Here is a 20,469-nt window from a genome sequence, read left to right as displayed (position 1 = left end):
ATGTTAAATACGTTTCTTTAAGCAAGTTCGTCAGAAAAGCTTTAACATGAAATACAATAAAGCTAAACTAGAAACACAAACATAAAAGTAAAAAATAAAACAAAACCAGGAAACCGAACCTGAATAATACCAGAAGGACAGCAGAAACACACAGTCCAGTGAGGGTTCAACACAACAACTGAGTTGAGAGTGACGCGGGAATGCGACACAGCAGGAGGGCAAAGCTGGGAGTGATCAGACCTACAAGACAAAGGAAGCAAAGCAGAATACTTTAACAAATGACAGACTGTCAAAGTAAAACAAGAAGTATAACACAGAGGTGCAGACGTGACACTGATATTGTTTACCAAAAACTTTGTAGCGTCCCCACAAACCACATCTGTGTCACTTCTGTAGGGAGAAACAGTGAGCACCCACTACCACCTCTGCTTTATACCCTCCCTAAAATCCCCTGGGTCCTAAAGCCTTTCCATTTACACTATGTTCAGGTTTGTTGCATCAAATTTAAACTCAGCCCTGTGTCACACGCTGCCAACATTACCTCTTACATGTCATCACATTCATAGCCAGATTGATAAACTGTGGGTTGACTTTTCAGTTTGATAACCACCAGCGTGTGACCGCTTACTCTGATTGCTTATATTAAAGTAAGAAAAACAAAATATGGAAAATAAATCCTCTAAAATATTCTTACCAAATTGGCTCTTTCTTCTGAAGACATTCACCTGGGACAAATCAAGATTTGAAAAAATAAAGATTAACTCACATCATCTGTTTGATCGGAACCACTAAGGTCTACATGGGTTATGTGTACAGCTAGCAGAGGTGGGTCTGAGAGCAGTCTTCCTGACTTCATGTGAGAGGACAGTGTGTCACAGCTTCTAAAAATCAATTTCAGCCTTAAAGTGTATAACATCACAAATCAGACTCTGCAAGAGAAGAGAGAGCAAGCAAGAAGGAAGTGCTGAGTTAGACTGTGTGTGCTACTCTGTTTGTGGGTAACAGAGCAGAGTCTGAAAGCAAAGCTATTAATTTACTGGCTGATTTATGTTCCTACCCTCACTTTTGGCCACATGTTGTGGGTAGTGATTGAGTGTGAGATCTGTTATTCGGGGGGTTTCCAAGAGATTCGGAACTGACAAACTAAAACGGTTAAATGTCAATAAGTCTTATTGTAACTAATGAAACTGAGAAAGTGAACCTAAAGGATTGTCCCTCAGGAGACAGATTCAGTGTTTCCTGATGCAAGGACTCACAGACAGATGGTTCATTTATTCAACTGCATACTTTTCCCAGTTCTCCAAGATAAGCTCATCCAAAGCTCCTTTATAAAGTCCAAATCCTCTTGGAATGTGTTGCAAATGTAAAACTCTCTAAAACTCAAATGTATTAAGAAGAAACATGCTAGGGCAAGCTATAGGTAAATGCAGGAAACACAAGGTAAAAAGCCAGAACAATACTACAGCAGTGCAGTACAACAATCCAACACAGAATACAGAGGAGAGCCAGGCTTAAATGCTGCAGGTGAGGATGATGAGGGTATGCCAGCTTAAATGTGAATGGACAGCACTTTTGAGAAGGCTAGCTGAGTTAATCACACACAGACACTTGATAGAGAGGGATGGTAGAGATCAACACCTGGAGGACAAGGAGGACTAGAAAGAGTAGGATCATAGTTTAAAGCAGAAGAAACCAGTTTTGTCTAATAGGTGTCTGGACTCATCCTCAGATCATTCCGGAGGTGTTCACAGCAAAACTGATAGTGCCCACATCTAACAGAAAGAACTGAGGTTGTTTGAGCAGCTGACTAAGACACTTCCTTGGTAAGGTGTTTCTGGCCATGAATAGGAAAACTCGGAATATAGCAAATCATAAACACAGAACACTACAGCAACATGAAATCACAGACCAAGAAAGGGTATTAGCAACAGTGCTCCATGTTGAAAGATGTCACAGTTCCTAACATACATTTAATAGACTGAGAAAGTGGGAAAAGTGAGGCACTCTTGAAGTATAACTGGTTTCATTCAGTGGGTATGATTCAGAAAAGGTCACTTTTAACTGGCATCACCTTAAGACAAGTTTCCAAAGTGAGGATGTCCCAGTCTGTTACATCTCCTCTCCCCTCTCATGACTCTTCAGCTGTGTCCCAAAACGTCGGCTGCATCCTCCGCAGACATCATGGTCATGGCTTCCTCTGTCATTTAATACTCTTTATGACCCTTCCACCTGCTTTTTAAACATACATTTTCCCCTGAGTTCAAATGATTTATTAATACAGTTTTGAAATGGATCATCATGTATTTTGTATGTGATCAGTGGCGTATTAAAGATTACTAAAAAAAAAAAAAACAGTAATCTTAAGCTAAATTATGGTGTATACTTACAAAGAACAGAGGTGGTTTTTGTGGTGACCACTCATTAAAAGCTGTTAAAAACAAAAGTCATAGAGGAAAGTACTTTCAGATTTGACCACAAAACTGGGTCACCCATTAATTGCAGATGGCTGTTGAAAGGAAACCCCCATAAAGTTACATGTAGGAGGTGCAAACCACTAATAAAATCAACACTCGCAGGTTAACATGAACAAAACTGATCACGTCACAGAGAGTCCCTGTGCTCGGTCTGTGGAAAGCCCTTCCACAGACCAAGGGAACATCTCTCTCTCTCTCTCTCTCTCTCTCTCTCTCTCCCTCTCTCTCTCTCTCTCTCTCTCTCCATATATATATATATATATATATGGAATAATTCTAGAGTGTGCTGCCTCACTAATAAGTCTCAGATCCACTGTCCTGGACTACAGTTGGTGGCAGTCTGCAGCTGCATGAGCACAGTGGTTAGAGTGGCCCTAGGTCAAGATGATGGAGTTTGAGTCCGTTCAAGCAGGAGACGAGAGATTTGAAACAACTGAAGGACGACACTAGCAAGATTAATTAGCAGGGAAGTAATTACAGTAATTACATTTTTATATTTTGTCTCTCAGTGATTCAAAATCACTGAATCATACCTGTTTGTTATCCTAAAAGCAGAGACACAATACATGGCCTAAAATATTAGGCTCTTTGGCTCTGCTAGATATACAAAAAATAATAGAAGGAGGACTCTTTAAAGATCAATAGCTTCAGTTATTTAAGCTGATCTCACTATTTCTGTTCCTGTGACTCAAACAAATAGGTTTGACATCACATTATTCTTTCTTACACTGACACCACTTTCACAAAAGTTTCAAAGATGACTGTTAAGATCCTGTTAAATCTATAGTTATACCTCCTCTGCTGTCATCTGTAGTGGGAGGGACTAAGATGTGAGGAGTGGAGATAATTATCTGCAATCTAAGGAAGGACAAAGACGTATGTTTCTTGGCTGACTTGGGAACGCCTCAGTGTTTCCCTAAAGGAGCTGGAGGAGGTGGCTGAGGAGAGGGAGGTATGAGTGTCTTAATCAGTATGAATAAAATATGTATTTGTGAATAACTTTTCAAGTTATTTCTGAATGTTCACTTTTACTTCTGCCATATCGGTTAAATGCTGCCTCCTGGTGTCCTGTGATCATGACGTCATCATGAAATAATCACAACAATAAGCATTTTGTTGTCAGTTATAACACCTACAGCAAATGGTAATTAATCACACAGACCATTAAAAAAATCTGATTTCAAAAACGTTTTTATTCATTTATCTTTGTTCTCAGTTTGAAGACAGAATAAGAAAACTTCAAACATTCATACTTAATAAAATTTGTAACAATTATAAACAAAACTGTTTTTTAAAGCGCCATCAGTACTTAATGAGAAAAGTCAACATCTCTTAATAAATATTTCTGTTAAAGTGTGAATTAACAAATGTGCAAAAAATACTAGGGTCTTGTTTCCTACAGCTTTTGCTTCATAGTTTCCATCATCTTCATTTAGAAATCACTGGAGGACACAGCAGAGTTCCCTGTGGTGGTGAAAGAGAGAAGGTGACATGAAAAGAAGAAGAAGAAGCACCATTAGACAGATATACACAGTGTCTTTTTATTACCTATATTATAATCTTCACACTTTTGCTAGAAATTCACTGCTGGTTTTTCTAAACTTTGTGTCCACATTTTTATAAATAATTTGTTTCTCACCTCATTTATTTTCCTTTTAAGCCACTCGGTGTTTGGTCTGAGGAAAAATGTTCTTCCTCTGCTTATTTTAACCCTGGAAGAAAAAAACAGAAGGATAAAGAAAGAAGTTTAGAGTGAAGAAGACAAATCAAAGGATTCGACATTTTCATTTTATTGTTAACTGAACATGTGCAGTGTCCATTTTGCATTATGCTGTGAGAGAACAGCTCAGGTTTCCTCCAAGCTCATAAGCACAAACTCACAGATTCCCCAACGTCACCAAATTAGAAACAATCACAGAGCAAACAGTAGTGCTGTATGTTAGAGAGGGGAACATTTATCTGCTACATCAAGGTTTCAGTGCAAATCTCATTTTCATTGTTGTGTTTGTGGATTTTTAATCAAAAATTAATTTCTACATTTTATTTGGTTTAAGTATATTTAGAAGAAGTTCTACTTACACGTAGCCAGGCAGGCAGCCATGTCTGTCGTCTTCAAAGCAGCTGATAATGTTTTTTGCCCATTTAGGTGTAGACGTGTTTATTACAAGTCTGTTAGAATATGTTTTATAGCAGGTTTTCCCCACATGGTCAGCCCCTGCAGCACATCATCACACACATTGTCATTATTCTTCAGAGCCTTTCAGATATCATGGAGACTGAAATAAGCTGAACTGTCAAATGTTGTATAAATAATTTACTGATCTGTTAGTTGTTGTTACTGAACTTTGACAACAAAACAAACTCCAGAAATAAAAACTGTACCTGATACAGAGATGAGCATCACCACACTCAGGGAGATCAGAAGAATCAGGTGGCTGGTGGAGAGACTCGAACACATGTTGAGACGCTGAAAGGCACCAAATCTGAGTCTGGATCTGAGCCGTGAACAGGTTTGTTACCAGCTGATGAACTTGTCAAAGTGTGACAGCGGCTCATCTTATATACTGTAGCTTGTGACTGAATTAGGGGCTGTTTGATGATGTATTTACACAAAAATAAACACTCATGGAAACACACCAACCATAAACTGCTGTGGCGTGCAGCTTCCTTCCTCATGTTTGTTTCAACAAACTTTGTTGAAATTTGTTGAACAGCTTAATGTGTCTGTAACGGGTTTAAACATGCTAATATGTATAGTAGTAGTATTAACATTACTAACAGCAGTAGTAGTGGTAGTAGAATCGTAGATCCTCAGACCACAGCCAGTACAAACAGATGATGTATTAAATACAATGTTGGACATGAAACACAAGTATATGAGTTTAACCTTAAACATAAGCTGCTGTAATATCAATCCATTTAACACTGAAGGGAAACATTTTACTAATTATTATTTTTATTTTTGATACTTTTTCACAGTTTTCCAATAACACAGTTTTGTGTATTATTGGAAGCGATATTTCCAGAGCTGACAGCTGAGGGCAGCAGTGTTCAAATGGATTGTTGAGTAGTCCTGCACATCTCTAATAAACACATGGAGAATTAAATGCATCTGTTTGAATGAATGTTTTTGTTTCACTCTTTTGTTGACTTGTTGGAAACTTGCATTACTTTGTTTAATAGTGACAGGAAAGGTAAAGTTAGTTAGTTTATTACATACAGAGAAGTATTTTAATATGTTTTATTGATAAATGTTCCCTTGGTGTGTGGAAAGGATTTCCATTGGCTGAGCACGGGGACTCTCTGTGACGTGATCTTCCACCAGTTTCGTTCCTGTTGACCTGTGGGTGTCGATTTTATTAGTGGTTTGCACCGCCCACATCTAAATTCTCAGAATAAAACAGTGACATTACTGGTGACCAGCTTCTGTGGCCACATTTAAGAGGACTTTCCCTGTGACTTTGTCTTTAATAGCATTTAATGAGTGGGCGTCAGAGAAACTGCTTCTACACTTAGTAATTGTCAACAGGTACAGACCTTAAATTACACACTTAAGATTACCATTTAGTAATCTTTACTACCACACTGATCATGTACAAAGTACGTGCTGATTTATTTCCAAACTTTATTAAGTGTTTGAACTTAAAAAGCAGGTGGAAGGGCCATAGACAGTATTAAAAGATAGAGGCCATGACTGTGATGTTATCTACTGGTTTCGAGACTCATTGTGAAGCATCATCACTTCAGCCATTGTGGTGTGTTGAAACAGGCTGTGATAAGTGAAGTCATTAGCCAGAAAGCTTCGATGGGGAATCGTCCTTTCTGACTCTGAGTGTTTACACAGTTTACAAAAATAGATTTTTTTGTTCTACTCAGTATTAAATTAGGAACGTCTATACAACAGGAAGACTTTTGTCAACCAGATGGTTTGCCCTCTGGTGGCCATTAGAAATATGGCAATTTCAAGGCTCTACATTAGCTCTACTCTTTACCTGGACATCTTTAATACTGGCTGTGGTTCCTCACTGTAGATTGGCTGATTTGAGCCCTGGTGATTTCTGGGTTGTTCCTTATCATCCTAATTAATTTCCTCTTAAAGCAAATGAATGAGACATTTAAAGAATTTAAAGAATTTGTCTTTAAGTGCAATTGTTTGAACCTTTGACGTCACACTTTCTTATAAACAGCTTCACAAGTCATTCTAGAATATTGTAAATATACAATGCATTCCGCTGATTTTCCTGTCGTTCTCACCCATATGGAAAAGATATATATAAATCTTATAAAGTTTGTATCTGTCTTGTGTGGAACTTGTATGAAAAGCATACAAGAGTGAAAACAGATTTAAGATCCCTTGAAAAATTATATAAATGAAACTTTGTATGTTTTGGATACTTACTAAAACAATATATGAAAGTAATGAGAAAGTGGCCACTTTCATGAGTAAATCATATAAGCCTGATATGATTCACTATATGAAGTCTTTTATAAATTTTTTCTATTTCTTTTCCATATGGGCAGTGAGATCAATCCAACGAGTACTATGAGGCCAAAAACTGGTATTAACAAACCTCGCACAGAAACAGAAATCAGCTGTGTTTTGCTGCCCATTTTATTTCGAATCTGGCGCGAACCGGCGAGCCAGTTTCTGAATCAGTCACGTGGTACGGACTGCCCGCGAGGCCTCGAACGTCATTGCATACGTAATCAAAGCAAGCCTCCCCCGAGATTACCCGACACACGCTTCGAAGCGTCGAGACACAAGATACATCACTACTGTTTTCTCCTGTTTATTTCAGTTAGGGAGTTAGGTGTAGCATTTGTCTTTTGTTTGGTTTTTGTTTCACATAGAGTTTTAGATGGCACCTCTTCTCCTGACTTAGCTTGTTTTGTTTGTTATTTTGGCCTTTGTTTACCCTGGAGCTTAGTTTTCAGTGTAGATAAATAAACCACCGTTCACTTAAGAAATTGTTTTTTCTGTGTATGGTTTTGGGGACCAGGGCGGGGTCACTTCCTTTTTTAACTCTTATGCTACGTTCCTGTACCCCTAGACTGGGGCGTAACAACGGGGCTTGCAAATTGATTATGAGCATAAGATTGGTTTATATGCAGATAATGTTTTAATATTTATTTCTGATCCAGAGACATCAATACCGGCTTTACTTAACATTATTGATACATTTAGTCAATTTTCTGGTAATAAAGTAAATTTGACTAAGTCGAAGGCTATGCCAATTGGCAGCCTTAATTCAGTGCCAACTGGACTGTTTTCTTTCCCCTTCAAGTGGTCGCCCACAGGTTTTGTATACTTAGGGATATTTATAATAAGAGATGGAATTCCCTACCCTTTTCCTGGCTAGGATGTATAGCTTTGGTTAAGATGAATATTTTGCCTCGACTGTTATGTCCTGTTCAAATGATTCCAGTTATATTTTCAAATATGGTGATGAAGGATCTGAACGGCTGGCTAAGGTCTTTTATATGGAGCAAACACAGACCAAACGTATGATGGCTACACTACAGCTCCCAGGTTCAGTAGGGGGTCTAGATTTACCAAATATTAGAACATATCAATTGAGTACTCACATGTGCTATATTCATGACTGGGTCACAAATAACTCACACTCTATCTGGTTGGGGATTGAAACTTCTCTTTTAAAGTATTGTCAGGGTTCCTGGGTGTTCACCCAGTCAGTGTTTTCAGTTGTTTCATGTTCAGTTTATTCACCTGTTCACATTTCCTGTTTTCATGTTTGCTTCCTGTGTGTTATTAGTTCTATTATGATCAGCTGTGTTCTCACTGGTTATCATTAGCCAGTGTATTTAAACCCTCAGTTTCCACCTGTTCCTTGTCGTGTCATTGTTGATGTTATGTTGTCGTTCCCGCCTGTGTTCAGTTCAGCCAGCCATTCAGTCTTTCAGTCAGTTGGTCCTTTCGTTCCTGCTCTGCCTATCCACTCATTCCAATAAATCATCATCACCCTGCACAGTGAGTCCTGCGTTTGGGTCGTCTCTTCCTCGCCTCCACACAACCGCTGACAAGTATCCATTAAGGGTCTTACTGTTCTTTAAGAACTTTGAAGATATTAGTTCAAGCTGTGAAAATCAAATCACACTTAATACACTTTAGGCCTGGTGGTCAGTATGTCGACGGGAAGGTTGAAGTTAACATCTATGTTCACCCCTATTGTGAATGACGTTGACTTTAAACCTGGGATGTTCGATGTAAGTTTTAAGCAATGAATGTTCAAACTGCGTCGTACTGGGACCACAGGTATTGTACTGTATTGTATACTTAATTAATTGATTGATTGCGTGGATCTGAGCTGGTGTTTTGTTTTGTGCTTAGTTCTCAGTCTGTTTGTTAGTTTTTGTTGTTGCTTTGTTTTTGGATTGTTTGGTGGGGGTTTTTTGGTTGTTTTTTATTGTTCTGAACTTTATTTATTAACACTTTATTATGTTATGTAATTGTGTAGTATTTGTGAAAATGAAAAAAAAATAATTAAAAGATATTGTTTAAAAAACTGATCAACGTCCACTGAATCTGCTAACCTAATTAAAACATTGTAAGTGCAGGTCTTCACTTTGCGTTTCTTTGTGAAAACAGCACAGCAAAGGAGACTGTGATGTTTTGGTATAAGGGATAAATCTTCTGACCAAACCTGCTGGGACTGTGTGAGGTCCTGAGGCTAAGAGTAAGGATTTATCCACAGGAGAGCTGCATTCTTACAAACCATCCCACTGTGTAAACCTGACATCTGTGGAACAGCTGAGCTGTATGATGTGTACAAGGACACAAAACATTATTTACCATCAGATCCCGAGCCCTCCATGTGTTAATCAAGAAACTGCTGCTGTGCTACATCCATAAATAATGAATAAATTAGGAGCTAAAGTTAAAAGGACAGTTTATTTGTACCATCTTCATGTGAACACATTCAAGAACATCACAGATGAAAGAAACATTAAAAACTTCCACACTACATGAAGCAAGAAAAATAGTTTTTCTTTCAGGTGGTTTCAGAAAAAACAGAAACATCAAACACCTCCAAGACTCTCTTTGAAAGAACTAAAAACCTTTATTCTCATGGTCCAATCATGAGTGAACTCCCCAAAAAAGCCTTGTGTGCTAAAACATGTCAGAGTTTTAAAGGTTAAACATGAGTTTCCAAAACGTTTTGCTGGAGAACAATGAACTATTTGACTGAGTTTCAATTATTTACAGACGGGCAAAACCAGGACAGAGAAAAAAGGACAAAACTGACTCAGTAAAACGACAGAAAATAAGATCCCATGTAAATCTGTATTATGTAGAAGTTCAGCCCAGCAACCAGTTCAGTTCAACACAAGTTTAAATGATTCTATCTGAACTCTGTGGAGCCTGATCTCAAGCTTTTGGAGTCTGACTCTGAAACCAGAGGATCTTTCTGTCTCTTCAGATTCACTGTGATGGGAGTGATTTCAGCCCTGAGTGATCACGCTGATGTTTGCACAGAGCAGACAATGAGGTGAATGTTTGGGCACATTGGTAACAGTGAAACAGTTTATTAGTAACGTGGGATCGTTTGTGTGTGGAGTATGAACTGAGATTCCTGAAGCTCTTGTCACACTGGTCACAGCTGTAGTTTCCTTCCATGTGTGTACGTTCATGCTTGTTACGATTACCTGAATCTGAGAAGCTTTTGTCACAGTGTCTGCACTTGTATGGTTTCTCTCCTGTGTGGACTCGTTTGTGTCTTTTAAGCTCCTTTCCAGTGGTGAAGCATGACCCACACTGTTCACAGAGATTCTTTTTAACCCCACTGTGAATCAGTTCATGTCGTTTTAAGTTTTGTGATGTGGTGAAGCTTCTCCCACATTCTTTGCAGTATTTCAGTTTGTCTCCAGTGTGTCTACGTTGATGTGTTTTTAAGCTCCTTTCATGGCTGAAAGTTTTTCCACAGAGGTCACAATGAAAGTCTTTCCCACCACCACAGCGAGGACAGGGTTGAGAACTGGATCCATCTGTGTCGCTCTGCTTCTAAACAAAGACACAAAGACAGCGTAAGTCAGTCCTTCAACATTTTTATCCTGATCGTCGCCTGAAATAAAGAGCATCTCTGCAGACGTCCAATTACATTTGACTGTTTCAGTTAACACACTCAGTTTACTGGGCTGCAATAACTACAATACTACCACCATAATACTACAGTAATACTAAAATCATAACTGACATGAAAATCTGAATAATCACTCAGAGCTGCTTTTCCATGCAGTAGAATTGCTAACATGCTAACAAAGTTTAATGAGCAGAGTTGTTCCAAACAGTCAGGCTAAAATGACAAGATAACAATATAAATACATACCTCACAGTAACTGCACTCGTAGAGTCTCTTTCTGGTGTGGATCTGTTGGTGTAGGCTCAGGTAATGTGGAGCTTTAAAAGTCTTCTCACACAGGTCACATTTATAAGGTCTCTCCTCAGTGTGGGTAAACATGTGTCGTTTTAACTGTGTGTCTGTAGCAAAGTATTTGCCACACTGTTCACAGCAGTACACATCATGTCTGGTGTGAATGCGTAGGTGTATATTTCGGTTCCCTCTCTGGCTGAAAGTTTTTCCACAGATGTCACAGCTGTATGCCTTAATTCCAGAGTGGGTAACTAGATGCTTCTGTAAGCTGCTACTTTGAGTAAAAGCTCTGCCACACTGATCACAGCTGTACGCTTTAACTCCACTGTGGATGAGTTCGTGTTTTTTTAGGTGACCCTTCAAGGAAAAAGTCTTTCCACACAAGTCACAGCTGAACGGTCTCTCTCCAGTGTGGATGACCTGATGCTGTTTTAGTGAACCCTTCAAAGTAAACTCCTTCCCACACTCGTCACAGGTGTATGTTTTCTCTCTCTTTCTTCTGTGAGGTTTGTCGGCCTCCTGAGAGCGCTGACTTCTCGCTCCATGTTGGTCCTGCAGTGACAGAGATACAAACAGAGGCAGTGAGTGAAATGCAGTCGTGGAACAAACTCAACCTTCAAACTCCCTCCATTAACACTAGTTTTAAACCTGAAGGTGGAGTGTGGCACCAAACACCTTAAAGGTCTCTTATCCCCACCTGCTGGTAGTTCTAACACATTACATCCAACCTGGTGTTAAAAATAATTCATGACTGTTCAAACACTAAAATCATGCCCATCCCTCCTGATTGTACACAGATATATAAAAATGTATACATATATAATATATAAATATTTACCAGGTCTATACTTTTTTATATTTCTTATTGCTGTTCCCTATTATATATTTCTATAATTTGCTAATTTATTCAATGATAATAAATCAAATGTAACAGTTACCAGCCTGGTTCAGTGAAGGAAAATGTCAGAGTCTGATTGTAGCCTCAGGATTTCTTTAAAACTTTTACTCCCTACACATATCTGTATTTTCTACTCCTTACATTTTCAAAACAGGCTTGTTACTTTTGGTTTAAGCCATTTGAGGAGAGTAATTTCATCGCTGCAGGCATCAAACATCAAACTGATTTGAACCTAAACAGTAACACATGAAAGGCAATCCTGATCGTGCACTAATCACCAGGGTATGAAACATAAAAAGAGATGAAAGAAGCAAAACTGTGTGCAAAACATAGTCAAGAGTTAAAGTGGACCAATGTTCTTTTTTGGCACAACACCTGAATCACTGCAGGTGCTCATAAGTTGCCGTCACGGTACTTCAGCATCCAGCTAGCAATACAGAAGATGAGCAAGAATAAATGGATTCATATTTTTTAAGTGGCAGGTAATTTCAAATGCAGCATTTCTATCAGCTCAAAAAACATCAGCAAACACACAAACTGACAATAAAAAAGTGTGTTGCTCGCTAAAGGTCCAGCTGCTGCACATCACAGGGAGAGAAAAGAAAGAGAGCTAACTTCACTCAGAGATGGAGAAAGATAAGACACACAGGACAGGAGAGGAAGAAGAGAGGTTAGATTTAAAGGGAAGGACTGCTCAGTGGGATTTGATCAACTGGAGATTAAAGCTTACATGTAAGTCCTCATGTGTGGAAATCAGATATTGGGTCTGTACATGTGACATTATGTTTTATCAGATTGTGAAAGATGCTGCAAAAAAATCTGAGGCAGATTAACTGTGTTATTTAAAGACTGCATGAAGGTCCTCTGCAGGTTAGTGCAGGATAAACAGGTTCGTTTGCTGAACTGTGATGGATTTAAAGTAAAGAACAGTGTGTGACTGGTGCACAGTGACTGTGGTGCTCATGTCAGAGTTAGATTACATCAAGTGTAGCAGAGATTCATTTAAACTGAAGCTCATGATGCTGACATTCATTCACTGAGTTCCACCTTCATACCAACAGTATAGTGTCTAATATAAAGACAGGGTACTGTCAGTGTAGAGGATGGAAATCAGCCAGGACAGCTCATGAAACATCTGCTGATATCTGGTTGAATTCAGTTGTGTACATCCACAGAGAGCAGCAGGTCAGCTGATCACAGCCTGTACTTTAAGATAATCTACTGGAGCTCTCAATAGAAATTATTGTGAGCTGTGATTCTTTTCCCCACGCTGAGCCACTACAGCTGATTTTAGGGTTCCCACCTGCTCAATCCCACTTTAACCTCTTCCCTGCTCATGTTCCTGTTTAGAGGCAAAGTCACCCTCTACAGTGTAGGCAACAGGAAATACACATATGTTTTATTTTCCTTCATTTTCTACTTAACTGATTCAAACTGAGTTCCTTTATTAGAAATAAATAGTTCTTATTTCATCTACTAATCTTAGTTTATTATTACATTAATATAGAACAAGGTTCAGTTAGCATTGGATAAAAACAGGTGGTAAAAATGTTCTTCAAGGAGCTACTTTTACTTTCTTATTCTGATTACTTCTTTACACTAGTATCTGTCACCGTCTGTGTTGAGCTCATTGTTTCCTCTGTAGTGACTCAGCTGAGTCCAGATGGCTGAAAATGTTCCTCTGCTGCTCCGTCAGACTCTTCTCCTCCTGCTGATCAGCTGGGACACAAAACAGATCTTTGTTAGGCTCCACACTGCACTGAAGAGTCAAAGTGTCTCATATGTTCATCTGACAACACAATGGACATATTTTAGCTTCCCTTTCACCTTCATGTTTCCCTCTCACCACATATCTAAACCAAATTCATGACCAGCAGCTTTTACAGCTGTGGCTCCAGCAAACATCAGCTGATACTATAAAGTAATATTAAATAAATTCTAACAGCTTATCAAGCGTAAGCGTGCTGATGTTGTTTAGCGCGACATCCGCTGTTTTCCTTTCTCTGGCGCAAAGTGGACGATAAACAAACAAGAGAGACGGGACTTGGACAGAAAAGCCGATCAGCTGATCATTGAACAGTTTCATGATTGAAGTAGCAACAGGAGAGAGAGGTGAGAGAATGAGAGGAGAGGCAGCTGTGCAGCAAAGACACAGAATAACTCCAGCTTTGTGTCTATTTTTTTCATTCTAGCTTCTAGAATTGCGTTCTTTTTCAGCTCAATACGGATGTATTGTAATTGGTCCAGCCCAGAGTTGATCATGACCAATTGGCTAATCCACCACCTTTCACTGTTTACACTGTTACAAAAACAAACAAACAAAAATGAAAAGTCACCATCGGCCCACCGGGCAAATCCCCGGTATGCCCAATGGCCAGTCCAGCTATGCGGTCAGTTGGTGGGTAACAGGATGTCCGAAAACGTCAGATCACTTTGCAAATAGGTGATGTCTTGATAAATGAAGCAGATATTTGAAGTTTACACAGCACCATTCTTACCTGAAAACATCTTAAACGTTTATTTTATCATCCAGAAAGAGTAATATTTCAAACTCCGCCACTCTTCATTCCTCTGCCACTGCCTCGCTTGTAGTGATGTGCAAATCATGAACGAATCGTTCAACACTCGAGAGTCTGTTTACTGCAGAGGTCTCAAACTCACATGAACCGCGGGCCACTTCTGGGACTGTCATCTAATTGGAGGGCCACTTTAGTGTCCAAGTAGTACAAAATAACAAACACGAAAACACCCACTAATATTTCCTAAATTTTAGTGTTTTGTTTGTTTTATTTAATTCCAAATATTGTGTAAGAAAGACAAAATGGCAAACATGAAGGGAATTTTTTTCTCACTCTTAACTAGCTGAAGCCTTTAAGTTTCATTTGTCATATGCAAGTTAGCACAGGATCAACATTGCAATGAAATATATTTGACGAGCAGAAGACAGTCACTCAGCAGTAGGGATGGGTACCGGTATCCGGTGCCATGATGGCATAAACGGTAGTAACCAGACCGAAAAGCAGCGCACATTTCGGTGCTTTATTTCGGTGCTTTATTTCGGTGCTTTATTTCGGTGCTTTATTTCGGTGCTTTTTTTTCCTGAGCTGTGATACACTTTAGATTCTAGCCAATCATTTTACGTTTCCAAGGATAGTAGGCGGGTCCAGGTACGTACGTTCTTTTAGAGCAGAGCTACAGATTAAAAATGCCCAAGGAGGACCGGTCAAAGTCTGGCTGTACTTCACAGCAAAAGATGCAAACTCAGCAGCCTGCAACAAGTGCTTTAAGCTGATACTGTGATACTGTCAAAGGATGTAACTCCTCAAATCCGATGAAACACCTGGCGACGCATAGCGTTTTTTTTAAAAGCCGAGAAATGCGCCGTATTTGATAGCTTGCTGCGAGACCTCACTCCGTGCACATCTACTGCGGGTGGGTTGCCAGTTATCGGACCCGGAGCAACATCCCCCAAAAACCCGAAGAATAGAGTGCTGGCCCCTAGCCCTGCCAGTGTAGCAGAAATGATGATGGATGATGATGGCAGCAGCAGCCGTTCTTCTCTGCGTGAGTAGCGTAATGTTGTTCGTGTGTAATTTACGTTGAGTAGGCTAACCACGTTATTACATTAATGCATGTAAGGTGAACTAGCAAACATCATCATAGCTACATGCGGCTGTCTTCTTGTTTGATGGCAGATACTCCCTTCACCCTGGCCAAAAAGGCTAAAATGACCAAAGAAAAAGTGGAAAACAGTTAAACATGTGAGGTTTTTGGATAAAGTTTGTGTTTTTTCCATTGTTTAAGCACTGCTTCCAGCCAAGAGTGATACCATATATGCCCCATAGCTGCAGAAAAGGCTAACATTGTTATCTTTTTACAAAAAAACAGCTGAACATGAGAGGTTTTTGGACAAAGTTGGTGTTCTCCATTCTTTAAGCACCGGTTTGAGTACCGTTTAAGCACCGGCACCATTTCAAAAGTACCGGTTTGGCACCGGTATCGGATAAAACCTAAACGATACCCATCCCTACTCAGCAGTATAGTACAATATAGTACAGTAGTTTCATTGAACTACCAAATAAACAGCTCTTTCTGGCCAGACACGTGGAAGCACCTTTGCCACAAATTTGTTTGTATTTAACAAAATAAAAATGCAGGCATAAGCGTACACTTTAGTTTTCGACTGCAAGTGAAAATTGTTTTCTTTCCAAATAAATCTGTCACTGAACTAACACAGCCAATCCCTCAACATGTTTGCACTCTCTTGTTACCTCGGCCAGGTCCGCGGCTCCAAACCGTGGTAAGGAGACCTCTGGCTAATACTTTGGGGGCTCGTAGTCGGGAACTAGCTTTACTGTCTGCATCAACTTTGCTAGCGAGAGACAGAAAGAGGCATTGAAAGGCTGCTCCAGCAGAACTTTATTGTTTCGGAGGAAAACACGAACACGGTGTACAGTCGAGTATTAACACTCGACTGTCCCTCCCTCATGCTCACACACACACAGCGGGAGGGGCGGTCCCACACGTTCTCCCTGCAGCAAGGACTACACCGCCCATGAGGCTACAGTCTTAAAGGGCCATGCCTGTAACACGCTGCCATTGTATTAAATCATTTTTCATATAATAATTTTTAAAAAAAAATTTCTTCACATCAATGTGCGGGCCGCAAGTAGAGGTGACGTGGGCCGCAAATGGCGGGTTTGAGAGCCCTGCTTTACTGACTTGAAAATCATGATTCACAAGCCCAAATGACTCATTGACTCATCCCTGTTGCTGTTAGCAAACTAATTTCATTAGTATAAATATATCTAGTTTAAAATTATGGAGAAAAACAACATTCAGTTTCTTAACATAAACATTTCTGCTGTGAACTGGAAGAAAAAACCCTGAGTAGAAAGCTCACATCAAGACAATTGACTATGTGCACGTTAGCATATGCTACTTCCGATGCGGAAACTCCTGTGGGGAGCTTTGTTTCCAGTGTCCTAGTCGCGCCCTGTTTATGGTCCAAAACAAGTTAAGCAAATGAATGAATCAAGCGGCGATTTACATTTCTATAGATGTCTTGGGCATTTACCCAATATATCTGTAAATGATGTTCATCGACTTGTTGATATTTTTTCCCCGCGGCTCAGAGCAAAAGAGAAAAGGGATTCAAATGTTATATTTCTCAGCTGTCCCTCGTTTATCGCGGGTGTTATGTTCTAAAAATAACCAGCGATAGGTGAAATCAAGTAGCCAATTTTATTTTTTGACGGTGCAAAACATTTCGTCGACATCGTGGACATACAGTACTGCACTTCAGAGTCACACTGTTAGCGATCGATGCAGCGATTTTGTACTGTACAGGAGAGACGTCACGGAGGAGATCGTCTGCAGCGATCAGGACGCAGGCCACAATGTGACGTAAAAAAAAAAATAAGCATGCAAACTTGCACTAAAAAAAAATCTGTGAAACAGCGAGGTGAAAGGTGAACCGCGTTATAGCGAGGGACCGCTGTAATTTTGAAGGTAAGTCACAACATACCCTTCGTACATACTAATGTATAGAAACCGTTACCAGCAATCATTCGTTTTTTGTGTGGCTTTTTTCACGGTTTGTTAACATGCTGTGTAGGTGTGTACTTGACTAGCTGATATCGACATAACGGGGAAACATCTGGTTTGACTATTCTTCACCTGTAGTTTGAATGCTGAACATTTGCCTGTTTAAATCATAAGACCAGTCACTATACAGAGATGTGCTTCTGAATGTGGACGATGTGTCTTCTGCATGCAGTAATGCAGTTCTGCTTGTGTTGAGTGATGTAAACAACTGATCGATCTAAACTCTTTAAACGTCAAAATTGATCATTAGATTTTTTATGACACAACAGCGGTGAGCGTTCCCACCTTCTGCTCTTTGTAACTTAACGCGATCTTTCCGTTTTCGAGTTTTGGACATGATTTTGGAGTATATCTTCGCAGTAGCGATTGACCGCAAAGTAAAGCTACCGGAAATGTACAACCCCACATCCGGTCTCAAACCAGGAAGTTAACATTTTCTCGTGCACAGGGTCAATAGCTCCTCGGTTCACAGTAGCACCGATTCACTTTGGTGAGTGACTCATTGAAACTCGATTCAGTAAAAAGAATCAAATTTACCATCGCTACTCGCTTGAGTTTTGGACGAAATGCATTCTGGGATTTTGCATTTCGTCATTTCGAGCTGATTGGAGACCAAAACAGCCAATCAGATTTTTTTGCATCGAAGTCTGTGATCGGCTGATTTTGTGGCACAAATATAACGGTGTACAGCAGGGGTGTCCAAACTTTTTTCACTGAGGGCCACATACATAAAAATATAGGAGGGGCTGGGCCACTTAATAGAAATTAGGTATATAACCTTAACTTTAGTGTATTAAAGTTAAAAAAAAAATCACTTAAAAGTGGTCAAATGTGTTATATTGTTGAATATAATTAAAGACAAAACTGCCTTCATCCCAGCTTTCCATAAATGGATCTTTATTGATTTATTCAGAAAAAGCTTTGGTAGCTCATTCTCAGAACAGCAGCCTCAGATTTCTTCTTAGACAGAAGATTTACAGTACAGAGAAAAAAAACAATAAAGGGGAAAATGGGAGGGGTACATTTCAAGTTTGTTATTTAAGTTATTAGGCTTAGCAACACACCTATTAACGTTCGTTTTGAAACGATTATCAACATTAACAGACTGAACCGGACTTAATAACAGGAGTGCATATAATTTTAGTAAACTATTCTGGTGAGTATCAGCTGCGCTGGGAATGTAAATCGGGCCATCCAGCTGCGGTGCTGAGCGCCACTCGTGGCAAAAATCCAGACAAATGTCACTTGATCAAGGAGCAAATCTGCATCAGATGAGATCAGCTGACTGCGTGAGTTTTACAGCGGTGTGTATTCTGTGTGTTAACAAGAAAAACGCATATACGAAAAACAGAATTGATGCGCATTATTGATATTTGAAGCATGTGTACCTGCACATGCATGCTTATTAACACACGGTTACTGTTGAATATATTTTTTACTCACCTAAAGCGCTCGTGCTCTCATCAAAAAATTAGCAGCTGTGCGGTGTCTGTGGCATCGATGCTCTCATCGCATGCGATGGAGTAAAAATCAAAAGCACAGCTTTATCAGACAGTTGCAGTTTAATGTTGGCTGATGAGTCATCAATGCGTCGCACAACTGGATTTCTGGACATGCTGACGTTGTTGAAGTCCTGCACTTTTTCCGGGCACATTATTTCGGTGAGGCCGTGTTTTATGAGGTCTCCATCTGAAAAAGGCTTGCCATGTCTTGCGATGAGTTGGGCGACCTCATAGCTGGCTATTGGAGCCTTTTCCTGGACAATTTGAGCACGAAAAAAAAATCATTGTTGCTGACCCTGCAGGGGAGCTACCCTTTGCTTTCATTTCTGCTCCATCTCAGCACCAGTGTAGGATGCATAGGCCTGATGTTTGGTTTCATAATGACGTAGTACATTATACTCTTTCATAACTGCCACAGTTTCAGTGCAGATCAAACAGATACACTTCCCTTTGAATTCTTTGAAGAAATATTCACTCTCCCACCATGTCTGAAATTTTCTGCACTCACTTTCTACCTTTCGCTTCTTTGGTTCTGCCAAGTTTAGTAACTTGGGGGTAAATTTCTTCTGTGACTGTCCTTTTTGGTGGCGCAACTGACTTGATCAACAGCAGCTCCCCCTGTTAAAACTAAGAAGTGCAATACACTCAAGCAAAAGTTTAAGTGCGGCCATATTCTATTGTATTTATAAAATTACTTGCGGGCCAATTAAAAATTGACCGGAGTTTGGACACCCCTTGTGTACAGAAAGAGTTGAACGGGCACGGGAAGAAATGTTGAGAGCGGAAGCAACACATTGCGAGCAAGCGCAAATGCAAAAACTGAGCGAGAGGGGCTGCTATTGTGTGTGTGTGTATGGATAATAGCAAACACTGAAATACATTTTTTTGCACGCAGCAATGAATTTTGTTCAATTTAGCTTTTCTTCGCTCAAAATAAATTTCTCCTCAAAATGCAACACTAGCACCTGCAATTTAAAAAAAAAAAAATGCGCTCAAAATTAATTTACGTGCGCTAAGAATAGTGGCACAAATATAACACCATACTTACACACACCCAGCTGTGGTTTCCTGTTTTGCTACACTCTGGAGAGCCTCGCCTTTAACGGTCTTCTCCCACCCCCTCTCACAGAGAGCAACAGAAAACTTCATGAACTCAAGATTGCCTGAACTCAGATCAATGTTACTTTGACACTTACCTCTAGATAGGCCAGAACAAAAAACTGAGAAGCAATGAGCAGGAACTCTGTAGCTGTGTCCCAAGTCTACAAGAGCACCTGGCTGCAGCCACTGTGGAGCTCCACAGTAACTTCCTTCTTCTTCTTCTTCTTCTTCTTCTTCAGTCAAGTTTAACGGCAGCTTGCATCCAAAACTGTTGCATTACTGCCATCTCTTGGCTGTTAACCGTCCGTCACTCCTGAATCCCCAGATCCTCTTGATGAGACCAGTACTTCTCAAAAAACGAAAAACCACCACTTTCCCTTCACCATGACTTAACTTATTAACCACTCACAGTAACTTCCACGGTATCCATGCGTGTTTATGGCTACTGTGGAGGTCACGTGTATTCGGTTACTGTGGAGGTCACGTGTATCCGGTTA

The 20,469-nt window shown here is 39.8% G+C and overlaps 1 pseudogene across 1 annotated transcript; it reads right to left on the bottom strand.

Moving 5' to 3' along the window:
• Positions 1–9,824: 9,824 nt before the first annotated feature.
• On the bottom strand, positions 9,825–20,462 carry LOC146380650 (uncharacterized; annotated as a pseudogene). Its single transcript, XR_014801356.1, has 5 exons — positions 20,068–20,462; positions 18,813–19,125; positions 13,376–18,682; positions 10,820–11,416; positions 9,825–10,494 (listed from the first exon to the last, which is right to left on the bottom strand). The product of XR_014801356.1 is annotated as an uncharacterized LOC146380650 (transcript).
• Positions 20,463–20,469: the final 7 nt, after the last annotated feature.

Source organism: Perissodus microlepis, chromosome 9, assembly GCF_051167445.1.
Source record: "Perissodus microlepis isolate ML-2025 ecotype Zambia chromosome 9, ASM5116744v1, whole genome shotgun sequence".
Taxonomy (NCBI): Eukaryota; Metazoa; Chordata; class Actinopteri; order Cichliformes; family Cichlidae; genus Perissodus; species Perissodus microlepis.
Note: the sequence above shows the minus strand (reverse complement) of the source record. Positions and strands in the feature narration are given on the sequence as shown.